The 23,115-nt window shown below is 35.3% G+C and overlaps 1 long non-coding RNA gene across 4 annotated transcripts; it reads right to left on the reverse strand.

The window, feature by feature from the left end:
* Positions 1 to 4,462: 4,462 nt before the first annotated feature.
* LOC110802917 (uncharacterized) lies at positions 4,463 to 10,743 on the reverse strand. Of its 4 annotated transcripts, none has more exons than XR_008919161.1 (10): positions 10,422 to 10,743; positions 9,335 to 9,464; positions 8,550 to 9,247; positions 8,388 to 8,439; positions 8,136 to 8,186; positions 7,883 to 8,048; positions 7,523 to 7,710; positions 6,759 to 6,840; positions 6,546 to 6,660; positions 4,463 to 4,717 (listed from the first exon to the last, which is right to left on the reverse strand). It is a non-coding gene; the product is annotated as an uncharacterized lncRNA (long non-coding RNA). The 4 variants fall into 4 exon arrangements; XR_008919160.1 differs by having other exon boundaries at positions 9,164 to 9,247; positions 10,422 to 10,740; XR_002537354.2 differs by having other exon boundaries at positions 8,388 to 9,247.
* Positions 10,744 to 23,115: the final 12,372 nt, after the last annotated feature.

Raw genomic sequence — 23,115 nt, forward strand, 5'->3', positions numbered from 1 at the left:
GGTTTCAGTTGAACAAGTTGTTCATTGATTAAAGGATGTGGAATTCTCATTGAAGCAATAAAAGTACTTTGTTTTCTTTCAATACTATTCTCTAAGTTTCTAAGCTTGTTTTAATTCAAGTGAATTCGAGCAATCAACGCAAATGTGTTTTATTTTTCAAATTAATTATTAACTAAGTGCATCGTGGTTAGTTTCCACTTAGTTATGTGGTTCGAACAAGTCAAGGGGGTGGCTAGTAGGTGGCTCCAATTTCCCCATCATGTTCGAAATTTTATGCATTGTTGCAAAGTAATTTGATTGGTTTGTTGGTCCGTAACCTTAGTGTTGTCCATGTCAAATCCAGTCATTAAAGTGAGTCTTGGATGATCAAGGAATATCCAATATTGTTAGGCAACTAGCCGCCATCATTAATCAAACCATCATCTTCAATCTTTATTGTTGTCTCCGCCATTTTTTCCACCTACCCTTCATCTTCTATTCTTCTCAAACACTCCATTGATCATAGAAAATTAATTCATCTTCTAATCTTCTCTCAAATTTCAACTAATATCAATTAAGTTGCCAATAAAATTCATGATGATCCAATATGCATCAAGTTATTAATGTCCTGTTTTGATAGAAAAGGAGGGCATGCCTTAATTCAATCAGTGGCCTAGACCTTAACGGTCGAAGATATTCTTGCACAGAGTGACAGACGTTGATTTGGAATCGCACCAGGAATTTTCGGCTGATTATTCAAAGATCTTTGATTTTGTATGTATAATAATTCGGGAAATATCTTATGTAATATAGGTAATTACCATAAGATTTTCCGTAGATTACGATTCTCCGATTTAGGATATTATTATGTAATCTAATTATTTATGTAATGTTGAAATCTTATTTATGGTCAAAGGCGTTGATTGTACCCATTCAGAATCGTTGGTTTGACCTTAAATTGAAACAAATTGCTGAGAGTCATACTAGGTCTATGGGGCTTAGGCATATGGGAGAATGGCTTTAGTTTGTTTACTTTATGTTTACAATTGTAAAGACATTTATTATGCTTTGAATGTTTATCAATAAAAGTTTATTCTTATTTAATTGTTTGGTTTAGTATTAAATAAAATGTCCAAATAACTTGTGTTTTCAAATAGGATTATCGAAAACGTTTTGATTATGGAACCCTATAAAGTGAACTGAAATCACAACTTATTAAGTCCCTAGTCTAAATCACTAAATTAGACATAAGTGATTTATGAGAAGACTAACATGTAATTAATTGATAGTGCAGTTCCATGGGCTATGGAGACATAGGGATGTCTAATTGATTATATGGATGTATACTTGATACATTGAGACTTGACCTAACTAGATTCTAAAAGTAGAATCAAACCTCTATATTTAGTGGATTCCTTAGACATGAGTATGTCTTAATAACCACGAGACAATTAGTTTAACCTTGACGCTGGTAAACGTCGCGCCGTAAAAGGAGGTTATAAAGGCAGTGATCAGGTGGGCTAAGAATTGAGTGGGAGTCATGGTCATACAAGAGTGAATAAGTCCTCCTATTAGATAGGAATGGTGTCTGGGCCTCTTGATGAGCGAGAACTGAAAAATTGCATGGCAATGCGGAATGGGATTAAAATGTTAATCTTTATTTGAACAGTTCGAACTCGGCGATCAAGAAACTAGAATCTGAGAATAACAGTGTGTTATCAAATTTTGGCATTAAGAGACTTAAGGAATTTAGCATTGCGTTCTTGTCTTCGGACAAGTGGGAGATTGAAGGAATTATGTCCTTAGACATTTCCGGCAATTACTAAATATAAATAGGAATTAATTATGAAGATAATAAGTTAATTATTTTAGTAATCATATTTGCTTGCTAGAGAATAAATATGATTAGTAGGACAATATTGATTGGACCTACAACTAAAATATATTAATCCTATAAGCTCACACATATAAGCACTAATTCGAATGGGCCCAAAAGGCCCGATGGCAATCGGTCTATTAAGGGAAAGAATGTTGGGCTTTGGTTTTGTGTTAAACTAAAACTCTCACATTATAATAGTTATAATGTCAGGGATTTAGAAATTACGTTCATTCAATATCTGACAAAAAAAAAAGGAAAACACAAAAACCCTAATTCTTATTCTCTAAACGCCGTTCTTCCCAAACAAAGCAAGAGATTGATCGTGATCGTTCTCTTCCGTACTAGCATACGTGGGATTCAATTGGTGCTTGTGGACTAAGTAGAGGAGCAACAAGTGGGGCTCTAAGATCTTTGAAGCTTGCATACGAACGGGAGAACACGCTGCAAAGGTGATTATTCTTTCAACTTCGCATGGATTATCTCCAAGTGGGACAGTAGAAGGCGCATGAATGGAATGCACCGCCTCTTGGGCATTTTCATGCTGGGTCATCTCTGACGAGGTGTGAACCTCATCCATTTGTTGCTCATCTCGAATTTCTTCGAGATATACATTAGGGATTATGTTGTGGTGTAATTAGTGTGGCGAGGGTGCTATTGTGGTGTGAGTGGTTGTTTGGGGATGCCATGTTTTGTATCTATAGGAGCTGGCATGAGCTTATGGGATAACTTGTCGTTGAAGCCTTGTTATTACCTAATATGCACCGAGTGTTTACGTTGAGTTGCTTGTGTAATGCTTATGCTAGGATTGGAATTAAGGGTGCTTAAGGATGGGTAAGATCGAGTATGAATACATTCCCAAAGGGATGTATATTTCCTGCAATTTATAAGTTGATCGAGGTCAACATTTTGCTCATCTTTCTTTTTTCAATTCGTTTGTGAACTTGATGTATAGGGTCATGTGCTACTCCCTCCGTCCCGGAATACTTGATCTGTTTTCCTTATCGGGTCGTCCCTTAATACTTGACCTGTTTCTAAAAATGGAAATATTCTAACAATATTATATTATTTCTCACTCCACCCCTATTAACCCACCTACCCCCTACTCCATACAAAAAATAATTAAAAATTCAACCCCTACTCTCCCCCAACCCCACCTCTTAACCCACCTCCCACTACTACATTAAAATAATACCCCACTATCAACTACTACCTATTAAATTAAATAAGTCAATTCAAGTCCCTTAAACTCTGTGTCGATCAAACCGGGTCGAGTATTCCGGGACGGAGGGAGTATTGGTTTTGAGTTTCTTTTGTATAGTAATACGGAGTAGTAACTTAATTTCATTTCCAAGATTTAATTGGTCAATTTTGTCAACTTATATGTATATTAATTTGTATTACAATAATTCTTCCCTTGATATGAATAGTACTATTAGTTTACTCTATAGAATTATATATATGATCTTATAACTATTCTTACGGACGACATGGTCCCAAATCTCTAATGAATTCGAATTTATATGGGAAATGGAATCCCGGAGTTTAAGTCGTTATTTTAAGTCTACGTTTACTCCAAATTTCCAATGTTGAGTTTCTTGTATGATTGCTTTAATTTATCGATTTATTCGATTTAATTATTTTATTTCTAGAGGCTAAGATATCCGTATGGACGGCATGGTCCCCGGAGATGAGCATGCCAAGCCCGGACGGCATGGTCCAATGGTTTACTCTCGGGTGGCATGATCCGGAGTTCGTTTGGTTAGAGTTGTCGTTCAAATTCTAGAATTTACCTGGACGGCATGGTCCAATGGGTTACTCACGGGTGGCATGATCTGTGAGCTAGGTTTGAGAGTGTGGTCATACTTAATTAGACTAGGACGGCATGGTCTAAAGGGGGTATCCCTAACTTTACTCCATTACGATGTAAATTGTGAATTTACAGGGGCTTGTTCTTACCTCTACTTAATGTGTTTATCTTTAGACTAGTTTAACTATGTATTCTTATGAATAGTTAATTTTCACTTTTCATGATATTTAACTCCATGATTTTGGGTATGAATATCTTACAAGTCATGTTATTGTGAGTATAGGTATTTGTCCTTGTTTACTATTTGTCTATTGTCCTGTTTATTTTATTTTATGATTCTTATTGATTATATTTGTTTGGTTAACCTTGGACTGGGAGAGCTGTTACACTAGTAGAAAAAACCCTTATTGCAGCGGGCTTTTAGACCCCTGTTGCAGCGTACATCGTATGCTGCAATTGGGGGTCTGAACTTGTTGCAGCGTACAATATTCGTTGCGAAAAGTGCTTTTTCACAACGTACATATGCATGTATGCTGCAACAAGTGTCAAAAATTTCGCCAAAATCTTGACTTATTGCAGCGTACAAATTCGTGTAAGCTGTAAAAAACCCCACTTATTACAGGATACATCTATTTGTACGCTGCAACAAGTCTAGAATTTCGCCAAATTTTACACCCTTGTTGCAGCGTACACATATATATGTACGCTTCAAAGCACTTTTGGCGGGAAAATTTTAATCTTATTTAGGGTTACCTAGAGTGCCTTGCACCAAATATAGAAACCTGTCACAACAATAATAATATCGCAATCCTGGTGTTTTGTATACTATATATCCCAAAAAAAGTGCATGTAGTACATTTAAATATATGTACGTTCCAATTTCAATGTACGCATACTTTTTAATATAAAATATTGTTCTATAACATCTAAGCCAACTCGATCAAACGCGCTCAGGCCAATAATAAATACTTGCTGGTAAAAAACTTAGCCAATTGCTCACGAACCACATCAATTTCCTCACTAGCATAAGGCGCATTCCTCGTAGTATAGACCTTCAAAAACAAAAATTTGATGGGAGCATTAGATTAAATGTCATTTTAGTCTAAATATGACCTATAACGACCCAATGAGCCTAAAATGTGCATAAATAGATTGGAATGAGTATTGAAAACTTTAAAACTAAGCATATTAATCATGTAATAAGTTTGAAATAAGTCATTAGGTTCTTTAGTTCAAAGTTGGGAACGAAAATGTCATTTTAGTATAAATATGACCTATAACGACCCAATGAGCCTTAAATGTGCGTAAATAGATTGGAAGGAGTCTTGGACACTTAAAACTAATCATATTAATCATGTAAAGGGTTTTAAATGAGTCTTTAGGTTCTTTAGTTCAAGGTTAGGAGCGAAAATGTCTCATTTTAGCCTAAATATGACCTATAACGACCAAACAAGTCTCAAATGTGCATAATAGGTCGGATTGAGTCTTGAAGAGTTAAAAATAATCATATGAATCATGTAATATGTTTGAAATTAGTTTTTAAGTTCGTTAGTTCAAATTTGGGAGCGAAAATGTCATTTTAGCCTAAATATGACCTATAACGGCCAAAGAAGTCTCGAATGTGCATAAATAGATTGGATTAAGTCTTGGAAAGTTAAAACTAATCATATAAAACATTTAATAGGTTTAAAATGAGTCCTTAGGTTCTTTATTTCAAATTTGGGAGCGAAAAAGCCTCATTTTAGCCTAAATATGACCTATAACGACCAAACAAGCCTTAAATTTGCATAAGTGGATTGGAATGTGTGTTAGAAAGTTAAAACTATTCATATTAAACATGTAATAAGTATAAAATGAGTCATTAGGTTCTTTAGTTCAAAGTTGGGAGCGAAAATGCTTCATTTTAGCCTTAATATGACCTATAACAACCCAATGAGCCTTAAAATGTGAATAAATAGATTGGAATGAGTCATAGAAATTAAAAACTATGCATATTAATCATGTAAAAGGTTTAAAATGAGTCCTTAGGTTCTTTAGTTCAAAGTTCGAAGTAAAAATGTCATTTGAGCCTAAATATGGCCTATAAAGACCCAATGAGCCTTAAATGTGCATAAATAGATTGGAATGAGTCTTGGAAACTTAAAACTAAGCACATTTATCATGTAATAAGTTTGAAATGAGTCCTTAGATCCTTTAGTTCAAGTTGGGGACGAAAATATCATTAGCCTAAATATGAGTTGTTTATTAATGAGTAACTAAAGACTAAGATGATGAAGTTTTGTGCTTCAGTTTATTTTTCATAGTTTGATGATGGTTTGGAGATATTGGCCTGACTCCATGTTGTATCGGTCCATATAAATTAAGGTTTGTTGTAAAGTAAATCCTTTGTGGATTGATCATAATAGCAAGTAGTGTTTATTACTCCGTACTTTGTATCTATTAAGGACCAACAAGGAAAGTAGGAAACACTCCACTTGTTACCGTATATTAACCGTGTTCTAGGACTTGATTTCAGCAAATATTATTGCATTAGTCTCTAACTTGCAGCATCCTCAAGTCCAAAATCTCCAAATTTTAATAACGTGGTTCATTTAAATCGAAGGATATAACATGAAAACATGAAAATATTCAGAATTTGGTCGAAGAATGGTAAGGGGCTAACATTCAGGATATAACATGAAAACATGAAACCTTATCCTATTTTTGGTTTCTAGCAATCAGCAGAAAGCAGCTCACATCTGCTACGAAAGTTGTATAGTAATTCTATCAAGATGATGAAAAATAGCATGATATTTCTCTTTAGTTTGTAATGACAATGAACACAAACAGAGAGAGCAGTGTGAAATTTTCAAGGATGGTCAGAAAGTAGATAGATCATACCTTCACTTTCTTTGAGTTAGGAATAATCTTTTACAATTTTGTTTTCTCTTTCTTCTTCTGGCTTTTCTAAGGATTTTTGCAGTGTCTAGCTCCAATTCGTCCATAAAATTAATATCTGCATTTCGTGTGACATAAAACAGTGAACTTAGTGGTTATGAATCATGGCGTAATATGTATGAACGGCAGGAAAAGGAGGATGTACTACTTTTTTACCTGATTCCTTTTCAACTATTAAGCAAGAAAGATCTTCATCAGTCTCGTTATCTAAATTGATAATAACTGTCTGTTTCTTATCCTGCAAGCAATCAGCCTCTCAATCAGGCAGTGGAGTACACATTAGATAGGGTGCTAAAAAAATCAATCATTCCCTAGAACCAATGTTGTTAGTCCAAACTTATGTTACTCCAAGGTGGTTACAAGATTAGCTCAATCTCAAAATGCTTCTTTCTCTGCACTTAATAGTTAAAACACAAATTCTCAATTATTTGATTATAACTCTGTTACATTTACTACCAGATGAGGTCTTATTTGTTTCAGATTTTGTCCATGCTGATTTGAGAAAGCAATTAGCTCTGCTTTAATATAACAAATGGTTCAGTTCAATTAGTGGAACAGAATTAGTGTGCTAGCTGAATACTACTGTGAGAAAATACAACAAATGGTTCAATTCAAACTCTATAAAGCTCCCTGTGCAGATAACTACTTTCAACAACCTAAATGCTTAATAATGTGGTCCTGCTGAGACTCTACATTTACAATAGTAGATTAGCAGGTGATCATGAAGTTAATATAGCATTACAGGAAGCTACAAAGTAAGATTAGATGGCTATTCTGTTCTTAAAATAGTGCAAAGCACATTTGGTAATAAGAAAAAGAACCCAGAGAATAGTGCTTGATGCATCATGACGCTCTTGACCCAAATATAATCTGAAACAAAGCAAGAACAATCTAGAGCTAGTGGAACTTATTCCAAGTACCTCATTGTGAATGGTTTCTGTAACGAAGAACCAGCAGCAGAAACCTGCAGCATTTAGAAAAGTGAGATCTATATCCTCCACATGTTACAGCCCATAGCCCCATAGATGACGAATATGATGAGTACTTTTGGCCGAAGAATGGTAAGGGGCGAAATCTGATGTAAAGTTTTTATGCTGCACATAATCTCCTGCTCAAGAAGTAAATAGAAAACTGTCACTTGAAAGTTAAAATGGACTACAAAATTAAAGTCAACTCATTATCAGATAAATAACACTAGGATATATCAGAATCATAGTAATACAAGTACATAAGATTCCAACACACAAGTAAACGAAATAAGGCATGTCAAAATGGTGGACCTTGAAACGGGAAAGTTCACATTCCTTCAGATCTCTAGTCACTCCAGATATATATTTGAGAAGCTCATCATTATGTTTCTGAATATTCTGATAATTGATTGCATTCTGCTCCTGCAATTTCAATACTAGCACAGGGCATCCATTTCAAGTTCCCAAAATTTCGCACCTAGTCAATAAAAAAGAAAGTATCAGCGTATAGATAAGAATATGCACGAAAACAGTATACAGGGCCATCAGGGCAAAGGTGATGTACCTCATTACATGCAGAATTTATAGTATTCAAACTCTTTTTAAAATCTGTAACCTGCAAAAAGAAAAGGTGTTCAACGGCACGTTTCCATGCAACACAAAACAAGAACAAAAAATATGCGCATAATAGTGCTATAACGATTCAAACCACCAAACAAAAGTACCTGATCTTGCATTACATGCTGCAATATGAAACTAGAGTTTGTACAAATATCAAAAATAATAGTGATGGAGGGAGAGAGGGAGGAAGACTTACGAGCTCCAGAGCCGTTGCATGGAAAGCAAGGTTGTGTATTCTCTCGCTTTGCCTACAACAAGCGAACATATTCAATCTCATCATATTTCTGTTTTGCGCATTCACAAACGAAAGAACAAAAGAAATGGGATCGTGTTGATAATCGCAAATTACTCTAAGAACCTTGTGTTTTTCTCCTTAAATTTGTTGTTGTTATCTTTCCATTTTTCAACTGAACTGAAAATTTTAATTAGAAAATAACTTGAGAATCGAAGAACGCGGCCTATTAGATAAACAACATCAACTTGTAAGTTTGAACAAGAAATTATGTGAATTGAATTTACAAACATTGGTACAAACATCTGCAAATTATAATTTGAAAGTAGCAAATGAAAACTGACTACAAAGTAATGCTCTGTATGAAGTTTAACTGATATATTACCCTAATGCTACCTTGTTCCTAAATATTTGTCGCTTTAACTAACTTCATACGTTCCTAAATAGTTGTCGCTCTTAAGAAACCAATGTGACTCCCACTTAAGTAACTCAATGTTACCTCATTCCCTAATAACTTCACGAACCGCGAACCGAAAAAGCAAATTATAACATGAAAATGGTACTTCTTTGGTCCAATTTATCAAATTAGATAACGAATTGCAAACTCATACCAGTGACTTAATCATCGCACTAAAATAATGAGCTTACATTGAGTAGCTTGATTACAGAGCACAGCACACAGTGGTATTTTATGCCTCTATTAGAAACTTTAAATTTAGAAACGAGAAAAAGGGAATTACAACATTGTTAATCTGGGTTTCATAAAAAACAGGAATGCCAATCCCAATGGCAACACTCACAACTCCAACTGAAATTGCTACTATCTGCAAAAAAAAAAATAGCATTATCATTACAAACCTAATTGAATATTAATTTGATTAATTAGGGGGAGATGAGAGAAGGAACATAACTATTTTTATTTGGGTTTTCTGTGGTGCCCTGAACTCCTGTTTCTAACTTGATTCGCTGAAGCCTTTTCTGCTTCAGAATCTCTAAACCACTATTTTTAGCCTCTTTCGACAAACAACCCCTCCCTTCCACCTGAAAAATCAATAATTGCATGTTAAACTAACAGACGAGAAGCGAAGGAAATAAGAATAACAAAAACAGTTAATAATTACTACTCCAGAATGGTCTTTTAAAACTTAAATCATATAAACAAATAACCGGAAGGACCTTGCTAATATAATATGGAAGTAAAGATCCCAAGTTCCAAACCATGGATTATCACTAAGTTTTATATCTACCATGCATGCACAAGCAAAGTTAGCGATTGCGGCACCTAATGGCGGGCCTATGATCCAAATTGTGGGCCCATATAGCTAGTTGCCTTGAGCATACAAGGATGAAATGGTGGCTACACTTCACCTTAGCTCAAAAACTATTCCTAGTTTGTGGTTAACATTCAGCAAGACCAAAAAAATATAATTCATCAATGTCACAAAAATTATTCAGCAGCGTTGCCTTTGCGTTAAATTAGTATATCGTAGTGTATGAGAAGTTATTGATGAGAATAGAGTAGGTTTCTGCATTTGTAGGATCATTGGCATAGGGAGAACAGTTGATCATAACTGGTTAAACGATATTTTGCACAACAGAGGCCAAAAGATACTAAGTGAACATGAAATGCAACTGACAACCATGCTGAGGGACTTATCTATGAAATTTTACAGTCAACTAGAGCCCTTGAAAAATCACATTTCATTAGTACAATGCAATTAACAACAGTCAACTCCACCTCCTCTGCTCCACCCCACCACCACCACCACCACCACCACCACTCTCTAATTCCAACACCACCACCATTCTCTAATTCCACCACCACCACCATTCTCTAATTCCACCACCATTCTCTAATTCCACCACCATTCTCTAAATCCGACACCACCAACATTCTCTAATTGAACAACTTGCCACCAAAAAACAAAAAAATAAACAGAATTGAACAAACCCTAATTCGTAAAACGAAAATCAAGAGGGGACAGGGAAGATAATTACTTGCCGCGGCGAGGAGATTGACGGAGAACATGACGCGAGCAACCTTCTTTCTTGGAACCACCGGCCGAGCAACCTAAGTTTTTTCTTGGAACCACCGGCCGAGCAAGCTAACAAGTGGCGACTGGAGAGGACGCGAGAAAAGAGACCTACCGGCGACTGGCAAGGAGGCGAGAACCACGAACGAGGAAGCTAGATTGACGACGCAGGGAAAGTTTTTTTTTGAGGGGACGAGGGACGACGCAGGGAAATTAGGTAAGGGAAGAAGAAGGGAGTTGAGCGCTAACAAAATTTGAGATGATGAATTTGGTCTGAAATAATTATTCAACCAATACTGCAGCGAAATTTTTTTTACCTGGGCTATTGCAGGGGGCTTTAAGATGTACGCTGTAACAAAAATGGGTTATTACAAGGGGCTTTTAAAATGTACGCTGCAATAAACTTTTTTGCAGGGAACAATTAAATTGTACGCTGTAACAACCCTTTAAAGGGTTTGACCCGCGTTGACCGATTGGTTGTTGAAGCGTATTAATACATGTACGCTGCAACAAGGGGGCTGCAACAGGGGTTTTTTCTACTAGTGTATTGCCGGAATCGGAAATATTGCCGGAAACAGAAATATTGTCGGAATCGGAAATGTTATCGGAATCGGAAATAAATTCCGGAATCGGAAATATTAAATATTTGTTCGAAACGGAAATTAATTATGGAATCGGAAATATTAAATATTGTTCGAATCGGAAATGAATTCCGGAATCGGAAAATTAATCGGAAGCGCGTCGTACGAAAAAAAAACATCGGACGAGCTTGCTAGACCCAAGACCCAACACGAAGCTAGGCCCGCGCCTAGCGAAGCCCGCGCAAGAACAGTAGGCGAGCAAGCAGCCCGCCAAGGCAAGCAAGGCCCAGCCAAGCAAGCAAGCAAGGCCAGGCCCAGCATGCGGCAAGGCCAGCAACCTGGCGCGCCCTTCGTGGGCTGCGTAGCAGCTGCTGGGCCGAGCCAGTCCACCGCGCGCGCGGGCAGGCCCCTCGTGGGCTTTTCGTGCGTGTTGGTGTGTTCGTGCATGTTACGAATCCTTAAGCGTTTAGGATTTATCCGATTATACTATTTTCCTAAAACTACTAGAATTAGTTGTTATGCAAAACACTAAAACTAATAGATTTAATTTGAATCAAATTCTAATATAATTAGATAAGTTGAATCCTAGTAGGTTTCTAGTTCCGATAATCCTAGTATCCTATAAATAGGTGATGGCAATCACAATTTATAAAACATCAATTCAAGTATTCATATATTTTTAAGTTAAAAACTAAGGTTAATAATTTGCCACAAAATTATAAACGAATAACATAATACCTTAGGCTAAATTCTAGTTAATTGAATCTAAGGCTGATCCGAACGTGATGTGGACTATCTACGGAGGGACTACACTTGGGGTACTAAACTTGTTCTTGTTTGGTTCGGGAGCAGCTAGGGAGGGCACGCTACATAAGTATGTATCCTAAATTATGCTAATTGTTATGTGGCACTTAATTTGGATTCCTGGCTTTATGGTTTTTCCGCATGAAATATAAATGCTTTATATTTTTCATAACCTAACAGTGGTATCACAAGCCTCTAATTAATTCCATAATCAATTATAGTTAACATGGTTAAATTTTATAAATTTGCAATGAATTAAAGGGGTGATTAATTTCGATTTTTGTAATTAATTGCAAATTCGTGCGATTTTCGGCAGTTTAGTCAATAATGGTCGGAATCGTATAATTTTATAGTGAATTTCGCATGTAAACGGCATTTTAAAATTTTGACTAAAATCATAGATTTGATGTCGAACCCAGAATTCCTAAATTCGAACCCTAGTTATGACTTTTCGGAGGTTTTAGTTTTTCGAACGCAAAATTTATAATTTTTTGGATGTTAAATCAAATATTTGCGATTCTTGTTTTTAAGTCTTGAATCTATGATTGACCTACTGTATATGTTTAACAATTTTAATTCCTAAGCTTGTTTATTATACAACCTAATTTGCAATTATAATTAGCTTGTTGAAATTCGAATAATTTAGAATTTGATTTGATTTTCATAATTAATTAGCAATTTAATTAGGAATCCATGATTAAAAACAACCATACAATTTGTTAAATTTGAAAATTTTGAAATTTTATGACCTAGATTTGAATCCATATAATCTGAAATTAATTTGAATAATAAATTTTCGATTTTTCGCCCTAAATTTATGGAATTAATATGATTTATTAATTCGTCTGTAAATTTAAATTAAAAAGTTTTGATTTTTATAAAATCCGCTCACGAATCTTGCACGCACAAAGCAATGGACGCTAAATGTTACCCTTAAGGGGTGCTGTATAGTGCGGGCATGCGACAACGAGCAAGGGAGCTCGTCGCCCATGCGGTACGTATGCAACAAGCAAGCGTGTGGCACGAGAGCACAAGGAAGTAGCCCTGCCTTGCGTCTAGTGCTGCGACGTGCATGGGCGGATGGGGCGAGAGGCAAGGCACCAAGCAAGCAGGCCGCAACGTGGGTAGCAAGGAAGCCTCGCCCAGCGAGCGCTGCCTCGCCACATGCAGCGAGCTGCTGCTGCGCGTAGGGGTGGCTCGGCTTGCTGCGTCTACGCGTGGCTGCTCGTGCCTTGCTAGGCGGTCAGAAGAGTGGGGCGTGCTGCCTCGTGGACTCGACGGGGCATGGGCGCAAGCCCATGGCCTCGTCTTGACCCGATTGGTTCGTTTTAATTTAATTTTGATTTTCAGTTGAAAAACGATTTTAATTAAATTTAAAATTCGTAATTTAATTTTTTCTCGGAATTTAATTTTGAATAATTTAATTATTATAAATTTTATTTATACTAATTATTTTATTAAAATTAAAACCTTGATTAAATTTAAATTAATTAATTTAATAAACTGAAAAAAAAATTAAAGGATTTAAATAATAATTTATATGAGCTTTAAATTTTAATTAAATTTGTATGTTTCCGGTTGGGCTAGGAAATACAATTTTATGTTTAAAATTAGTAAAGCATGTAAATTTCTTGGTTTTAGTGGTAGCGTTTTAGTCATAAACTCTTGATTAGGTCAACATTCCTTTAAGGTTAAAACAACTCGGTTAGAATTAATAAGGATTGAATAATTTGTAGATTATTGGAAGCCTTGATTAATTGCTGCAAATATTTATGTGATGCATAATATGTTCTACTAACCAATTATGTGGGCCATTCATCGATAAATGAATGGGTGAATGGTATATTGTAAATGTACTGTTTTGCAGGTTATGGAAAGTGACTAGTATGACCCAAATAGGATAGAAAATATGGTCTGCGTACCATTAATTTGAATGTAATATTGGTCTAAAGTACCAAAGTTTTATTGCTTTAAAATGGTCTGCGTACCATCAAATAGTTGTAATTAGTTTCAATTATAGCATATCCTATTTGAAGAAAATGGCGCCTCCCATGGTGAAATTCAAGACGAAGTTTCCAATCCATTTTCAAGACGGAGTTTGAAGTTGAAGCGTAAAGATGAAGTCGGGCCATACTAGATCACATTTATATCTTATGCATGCTTTAAGTTATTTATTGCTTTAAATATGTCTTAATTATGCATGAGATTGTGGCTTGATTATGTTGCATGATTAAGGATTTTAGTTCACTTAAAATCTAACCAACATAGTAAGATCCTTAAGTTCCAAACTTTAAAAATTGAGTTAAAAGGTATCATGCCAAAATAACACTTACTTGGATAACCTTTACATCAATCTTAGTAATAGTTTTCCACCATAGCAAGGTGTTACTTATTGATCCTAAAGGGGTAAGGTACACAAATAATTGTGAGTTCATATTAGTTTTTGTGAAACTCAACAATATAAGTAAGGAGTCCTTTTATGTCGTGGAAAAACAGATAGGTTTACCTAATAAGACCTTAGACGTACCTATCAACCAAGAGTAGTTTCTAGACTATTAGCAAAAGGCTTTGCTTACCTAAAATATTTTAGAATTGAGTCTAAATACATAATGTGCTTAATTATTCAATGATTTAAGGATCTTGGAATCATTTTACTCACACCTGCCGGAACAATAAATTCGAATAAAATGCCAATGACTTGTTTAAATTGCATGATTGCTTTAATTTTCAAGTTATTACTCATGATTAGACTTTGCGAGCATAAATGTATGTTTTAATTATTGTTTATAATTAAATATCTTGCACTGCAGTAAATCCTTTTATAAAGGTAACAGTAAATTTCCTCGATTGGTAGTGAATCCAAGAACGATTCACGGAAATGAGAGAAAGTGAGCAATTTAAAGGTGTACGTTTCTTTTAGCGACTTTTATGGTTATTTTCGAGTATCAATATCGAATGGCGAACCGATTGGTGCTTGTGAATTCAAAATACAATGTAGTTTTGAGATCATAAAGCATTGAGTTTAAAACTCTCAGCTTTACCAATGGTTAACAACATAATATCTTTGTCCATTTAATTCTCGAATGAGTCTAGTCCCTAGACATTCGAAAAGATCGATGCTTAGAGAACTTTAGAAGCTTCTGGTAAGATCATCTAGTTGAAACAGAATATTCAACATAAATAAAATGGTAAGAACTTTGTTGGAATGACATTGGACATGTCTAAACAAAGTATAAAAGTCAAACACTGGAGAATTCAATTCTTAAGTCTATTAGAAAGGGTACAAGAAATAGGAAAACAAGGAACAAATAAAAGGAATTTACGATTCCGTTTCTACCTATAAATTTATGTTTAAAGAGAAGAGACCTAGCAATCAAACTTCCTTGGTATCATATACCGCTTGACGTTCTTACTTCGGTAATGACTCAAACAATGAAGCTAGGCTACACTAATGACCTACAAGTGGGAAATGAAGCATGGCAATGCTACATTAGATGTAGGGTCATCTAGTTTGTTTTAAGTCCTTTCAAGGCTGGAACTTAATGGCTATTTTGTTCCATAATTAATCAGCATACCTAAATTTCTGCTTCAAACACAGAATGACTCACATTCAAGAAAAACAAAATCAATGTTTGTTTGTTTATTTGAATAAAATGGTCATTTACGGGTTGAGTCAATATGCTTGATTAAAACAAACAAGTCTTTAACGATAAGAACTTTACTAGGTTCAAATCAATCTCTTGATTTGAGTTCCACAAACCTTTAACATTGTTGCTTAGACCATGTCTACAAGTTAACATTCAAAAGCTCTATTTTGATGGACTTTTGAAAGTTGGTTGATTTCTAGATCAATTCAAGACAAGCCAGTATTACTTGTTGAAAGTAACAAAAGATATGAACTATTGTTAGAACGCCTAGACGATAGAGTTCAAAGCTAAAGAAAGATTTTATAACTTTATTATTTCACATGATTTTGAGTGAATATGGATTTATTTACTCAAAGTGATATAAGTTTGAATATGTTTGGCTAGTTCAAAGATTCATAGAAAAGTATAAAAACGTCCACTTGGTAAGAAATCATAAAGATCTAGGATAGATCATGTAAATGATTACTTGAGACCAAAAATGATCATCAATGATTGTGTGTTGTAATTTCACGATTTAGCTCCATAAGCTATGGCATATCTAAGTTGGAATGATCGAAGTCAATGAGTACTTTATTCAATCAATGATGAATCATAAAGACTTTTCCTATAATTTCTAAAACAAAATGCTCAACTGCCGTCAAACTAAACCAAATTCGTCAAATCTATTGAAAAATAATTTCCGAATACTTTTTCTATTATATATATATATATAGGGTTGCTAAACTCAGTGGGAGCTTAGTGTTTGTTATTCGAAAAACTAAGGCCCAAATATAGATATATGGTTCATTGTGATTTATTCAAATGAGACACAAAGGTATTATTTCTACCACAAATTTTTGAGAACATAATGTTTGTTTGCTCGAAATAATGTCCTTTTGGAGATTCGTTTCCAAAATGACAAGTGGGAGAAAATAGACCTCAAAAATCTTCGAGGCGAACAACAAACATAAACGGACATTCCGGAGGCTTTTCGAAGTTCTTCAGAAAATCCGAACACTTATTCTTTAAGGACTTTAGAAGTGGCTTTAAAGAATAGACATCTCTTAGAAGACTTTACAAGTGCTTCAAGGAGAACAGAATATTCAAAGGACTCTCAAAGTGCTTGTTGATATTCTATTGTTTGATGTTCTATACCCAAGTAAGGCATAGAGTTCAAGTCACTGAAACTATGAGATTCTTCTATTAGATAGTGAAGAAACATGGAGTTCAGGTCACTGAAGCTATGAGATTCTTCTATTAGATAGTGAAGAAACCTACAACTTACAGTCAAACTATTATCATGTATATTAATGAGTTTGTGAACTTGTAAGAAAGCTATGACGAAACCTAGATTCCCTAAAATGGTTAGAGGCCATATATAGACTCAATGTTTTAGACGGTTAAAGGACATAAAACATACTTAATGTTTTGATGACAAAATTGAAATTTTGTTGATTTGCAAGAATGGTTTATACCTATTGGTTGCAAATTGGTTTTAAGGATAAAAACCATCAAACTGGAATTGTGTTCACACACAAAGCAATATTAGTTGCTAAAGGTTACAAGCAAATTCATGGCATGGATTGTGTTGAAACCTAATGCATAATCGTAATGCTCAAGTCTATAAATCAAGCAATGATTGCATATTGGTACATATAGCAATTGGATGACAAAACAAATTCCTCAATCAAATGTTGGAAGAAACTATGTACATGGTATGTCATAGGATTTGTGGATCCAAATAATGCTTGAAATGAATGCTAGCTTAAGAAAGCAACTGGGAAATGGAACTGTATTTTAGTGAAGCTAATAAGTATATTAGTTTCATAAAATGTACATGATTCTTATAGATGTATAAGAAGTTTAGTGGGAGTACGTAAAACTTCATTGGTCCTATGTGTATCACATATATCTCTCTATTGTGAAATGACATTCAAATGCCAAGGACTTAGATTTGAAATTATTCATCAATGATGGACCAAGGCGAAACTTAGTACATACTGGGTATTAAGATCTATTGACAAAGATCTTAGAATATTGTTTTAGATTAAGTAATGGCATTTACTAAATCAAACACGAAAGACTCCATTGGAGATATTAGACCCATGTGAATAAATCTAAGTAAAGAATGTTTGAACTATGTATAAGCATTTACTAAGTTAAACATCAAAGGATCTAGATGAGATTCTTCACCTATATTATATGTCAAAGAATTTAGATGGATTTAGTATCTACTAAAACTAGAATGAGCTAAAGTTACATGAATAAATTCAATTGGGAATTATTCTGCAAAAGAATTTATCATGTATAATATAATATGAGGATCGCCAAAAACGTATCGTATGACTTTAGGCATGACGAACATATACCAATCTCTATAGATCTAAGTAAAGATCAACTAGATTGAGATCAAGAAAAACTTATGGTACTTGAAAAGGTACATAGGAATAGTTCTTGATTCAAGGAAATAAAGATATGCTAAATATTGATGCTACACGCATAAACACTGGCAAAGGATCAAGAAAGATCCCTTCGAGTTAACCATTGGCAAGAACGAGCTATATGCATCGTGGTTTGAAATGGAAACATGGATCGGAGACCATGAGTTGTTGCGTAGGAAATTAAAATATTAATTTCTATGTTCAGAGATACAGATGGAAAGTCTTCCACATATCTATGGACTGCTTGGATAAGTAAATCCAAACAAAGCATCACTAGCAACCTATACAGATGAAGTAAAAGTAATTATTGCCTAAGAAGCAATGAAACAGAGTTGTTTATGTTAAAGAGTTCTTCACTGAACTTGGGTAGATCACATGTCTGCTGATTTGATGGTTCTTCATTGCAAAATGCGTAGAACCGCTATTGTATCAAGAAAGACTAGATCACAAAATAAACATACTCAAAAGATCTTATCACCATATCTCGAAGAACATTCGATGAAAAGGATATTAAGATTGGCAAAGCATGATAAATAAACCTATGCAACAAGTGAGAAACAACACTCATATTGTGGCACTGGAAATCAAGCATAGTTTTGAATTCCACTAATTGTTTTAAAGATGGGTTCGAGACCCATGGTTGTAAAACACTGGGGTTGAAACATTTATCATATATGAAATGTATTTTCATATTCCATTTAATCTTGGTTTAGTATTAAATGACAGGTCCCTTCAATTTGACAATATATTCAAGATAGACTGTCATGACCAGTCCTGCGGCTAAGAAATGTCTATCAAGTGAACTTGAATGTCAAAAGTTGAAAATGGTCCCTGGTCGGAGATTTCTATAAAGATGGACGCATAGAAAATGCTAGACGACTAGAATGCAAGATGACTAGTAGTTCTGTTTCTTGAACTATGTGGACATGGCAATGTCGCAATCATTTGCATAGATACTTACTTTGGGAAGACTAGTATCGGACAGACCAATGAAACTCTACTGTAAGAGATGAAACTCTGTCATGAGTAAATTTCATTAAAATTATTAGACACTAATCCTAAATACCTGAGTGATTTGAAATTATTTGTTTGAGAACTGGTTACTTTGACGTTGTCAACCGTCGCACCGTAAAAGGAAGCCATAACGACAACGCTCGGGTAATCACCTATCAAACGAAGTCTAATCTCAAGATCGCAAGATTGGGATTGTCCTCCCATAAATCGGGATGAGATGCTGAAAGTCGTACAAGGCAACTCGGAGAGCTAGAAACTGTAAAATGAATGTCGTGCTCAGATGAATCATAGGCTATGATTATCTGTTTATTTGATCAATTGAACTCTGAAACCGAGAAATACCTCTGGACATAATAAGGATGACAACTCTTACCTTATGTTCATGAGCAAGCATCAAGCGACAAATGAATTAGGAAATGCACACTTGTCCCTAAGGACAAGTGGGAGACTGAAGGAAAAAATGCCCTTGGTCCAAGTATGCATTCAATGCTAAGTCTAATAAATGCGGTTCAGTATTAATTAATAATACAAGTTAATAATTCAGTGAGATCAAGTGAACTGTATGCCTAGCTAGAGGCCGCTTCAGTTCAAGTGGAATTAATAATATTAATCCACAGCTTACTCTTGACTGAACCCGTAGGGTCACACAAATAGTACGTGAACGGATCAAGTCTTTAAATGAATTAAATACTCCATTTATGGATATTCGGAATTGACGGTTCTCGGTTCTAGTGGGAGCTGAAATCGTCAAAAGGCAAATTATGAATACTCCGGAAACGATGATATTGCCGGAAACGGAAATATGGATCGTATCGGAAATATAAATATTATCCTAGACGTATATGTTGCCGGAAACGGAAACATGGTACGTATCGGAAAATATTATCTGAAATGGAAATAATGCCGAAATCGAAAATATTGCCGGAAACGGAAATATTGTCGGAATCGGAAATATTATCGGAATCGGAAAAAAATTCCGGAATCGGAAATATTAAATATTTGTTCGAAACGGAAATTAAGTCCGGAATCGGAAATATTAAATATTGTTCGTATCGGAAATGAATTCCGGAATCGAAAATTAATCAGAAGCGCGTCGTACGAAAAAAACATCGGACGAGCTTGCTAGACGCAAGACCCAGCACGAAGCTAGGCCCGCGCCTAGAGAAGCCCGCGCAAGCACAGCGGGCGAGCAAGCAGCCCGCCAAGGAAAGAAAGGCCCAGCCAAGCAAGCAAGCAAGGCCAGGCCCAGCATGCAGCAAGGCCAGCAAGCTGGCGCGCCCTTCGTGGGCTGCGTAGCAGCTGCTGGGCTGAGCCAGTCCACCGCGTGCGCGGGAAAGCTCCTCTTGGGCTTTTCGTGCGTGTTGGTGTGTTCGTTCATGTTACGAATCCTTAAGCGTATAGGATTTATCAGATTATACTATTTTCCTGAAACTACTAGAATTAGTTGTTATGCAAAACACTAAAACTAATAGATTTTATTTGAATCAAATTCTAATAGAATTAGATAAGTTGAATCCTAGTAGGTTTCTAGTTCTGATAATCCTACTACCCTATAAATAGGTGGTGGCAATCACAATATAAAACATCAATTCAAGTATTCATATAGTTTTAAGTTAAAAATTAAGGTTAATAATTTGCCACAAAATTATAAACGAATAACATAATACCTTAGGCTAAATTCTAGTTAATTGAATCTAAGACGGATCCGAACGTGCTGTGGACTATCTATGGAGGGACTACACTTGGAGTCCTAAACTTGTTCTTGTTCGGTTCTGGAGCAGCTATGGAGGGCACGCTACATAAGTATGTATCCTAAATTATGCTAATTGTTATATGGCAATTAATTTGGATTCCTGGCTTTATGGTTTTTCCGCATGAAATATTAATGCTTTATATTTGTCATAACCTAACATAATCTACAAATTATTCAATCCTTATTAATTCTAATCGAGTTGTTTTAACCTTAAAGAAATGTAGACCTAGTCAAGAGTTTATGACTAAAACGCTACCACTAAAACCAAGAAATTTACATGCTTTACTAATTTTAAACATAAAATTGTATTTCCTAGTCCAATCGGAAACATACAAATTTAATTAAAATTTAAAGCTCATATAAATTTTTATTTAAATCCTTTAATTTATTTTCGTTGAATTAAATTAGTTAATTTAAATTTATTCAAGGTTTTTATTTTAGTAAAATAATTAGTATAAATAAAATTTATAATAAATAAATTATTCAAAATTAAATTCCGAGAAAATATTAACTTACGAAGTTTTAATTTAATTAAAATCGTTTTCAACCAAAAATTAAAATTAAAACGAACCAATCGGGTCAAGACGAGGCCATGGGCTTGCGCCCATGCCCCGTCGAGTCCACGTAGCAGCAACGCCCCATGGGCTGCCCACTCGACTGATCGCATAGCAAGGCACGAGTAGCCACGCGTTGAACCAGCAAGCCGAGCCAACCACGCCTACGCGTAACAGCAACTCGCTCGTTGTGGCGAGGCATCCCTCGCTGGGCGAGGCAGCGCTCGCTGGTGCGGGGCATCGCAAGCTGCCCGCGTGCGCAGCCACTGCTTGCTTGCCTTGCTTCTTCGCCCCACCCGCCCACTGCTCGCAGCACTCAACGCAAGGCAGGCTGCTGCCTTGCACTCTCGTGGCACGCCCTTGCTCGCTGCATTCGTACCGCTTGTGCGACGAGCTCCCTTGCTCGTCGTTGCATGCCCGCACTATACAACAACCCTTAAGGGTAACACTTATGTCCATTGCTTCGTGCGTGCAAGATTCGTGAACGGATTTTATAAAAATCAAAACTTTATTATTTAAATTCATTGACGAATTAATAAATCATATTAATTACATAAATTTAGGGCGAAAATTCGAAAATTTATTATTCAAATTAATTTTTGATCATATTTATTTCATGGATTCAAATCTAGGTCATAAAATTTTAAAACTTTTCAATTTTAAAAAATTTATGGTGGTTTTTAATCATGGATTCCTAATTAAACTGCTAATTAATTATGAAAATCAAATCAAATTCTAAATTATTCGAATTTCAACAAATTAATTACAATTACAAATTAGGTTGTATAATTAACAAGCTTAGGCATTAAAATTGTTAAACATATACAGTAGGTCAATCATAGATTCAAGATTTACAAACAAGAATCGCATGCAAGAATTTGTATCTTTAACGACGGGTCAAAAATCTCGTCGCAAAAGCCTTTTGCGACGGGGCTAACAACCAAACAATGAAGGGAATAACCGTCGCAAATGTCTTTTACGACGGGTTTATGACGGATTTACGACGGGATTTTCTATTAACGACGGCCCCCTTTTATGACGGGTTCGCGTCAGGAAATCCCGTCGTTAATCAAAGATTAATGGCCTTTCGCGACGGGATTTCCCGTCGTTAATAGTACAATTTCTTGTAGTGGAAAATATTTAACTTAACATCCTAAAAATTATAAATTTTGCGTTCGAAAAACTAAAACCTCCAAAAAGTCATATTTAGGCTTCGAATTTGGGAATTCTGGGTTCGGCATCAAATCTGGGATTTTAGTCAAAATTTTAAAACGCCGTTTACATGCGAAATTTACTATAACATTATACAATTCCGACCATTATTGACTAAACTTCCGAAAATCCTGCGAACATATAATTAAATAATCGCACGAATTTGCAATTAATTACAAAAATCGAAATTAATCACCCCTTTAATTCATTGCAAATTTATAAAATTTAACCATGTTAACTATAATTGATTATGGAATTAATTAGAGGTTCGTGATACTACTGTTAGGTTATGACAAATATAAAACATATATTTCATGCGGAAAAACCATAAAGCCAGGAATCCAAATTAATTGCCACATAGTCAATTAGCATAATTTAGGATCCATACATTCGAAGTGTGCCTTCCCTAGCTGCTCCCGAACCGAACAAGAACAAGTTTAGGACTCCAAGTGTAGTCCCTCCGTAGATAGTCCACAGCACGTTTGGATCCGCCTTAGATTCAATTAACTAGAATTTAGCCTAGGGTATTATGTTATTCGGTTGTAATTTTGTGGCAAATTATTAACTTTAGTTTTTAACTTAAAACTATATGAATACTTGAATTGATGTATTATAAATTGTGATTGCCATCACCTATTTATAGGGTAGGTTTATCATAACTAGAAACCTACTAA

The sequence above is a fragment of the Spinacia oleracea genome, chromosome 4, assembly GCF_020520425.1.
Source record: "Spinacia oleracea cultivar Varoflay chromosome 4, BTI_SOV_V1, whole genome shotgun sequence".
NCBI classification, from domain to species: domain Eukaryota; kingdom Viridiplantae; phylum Streptophyta; class Magnoliopsida; order Caryophyllales; family Amaranthaceae; genus Spinacia; species Spinacia oleracea.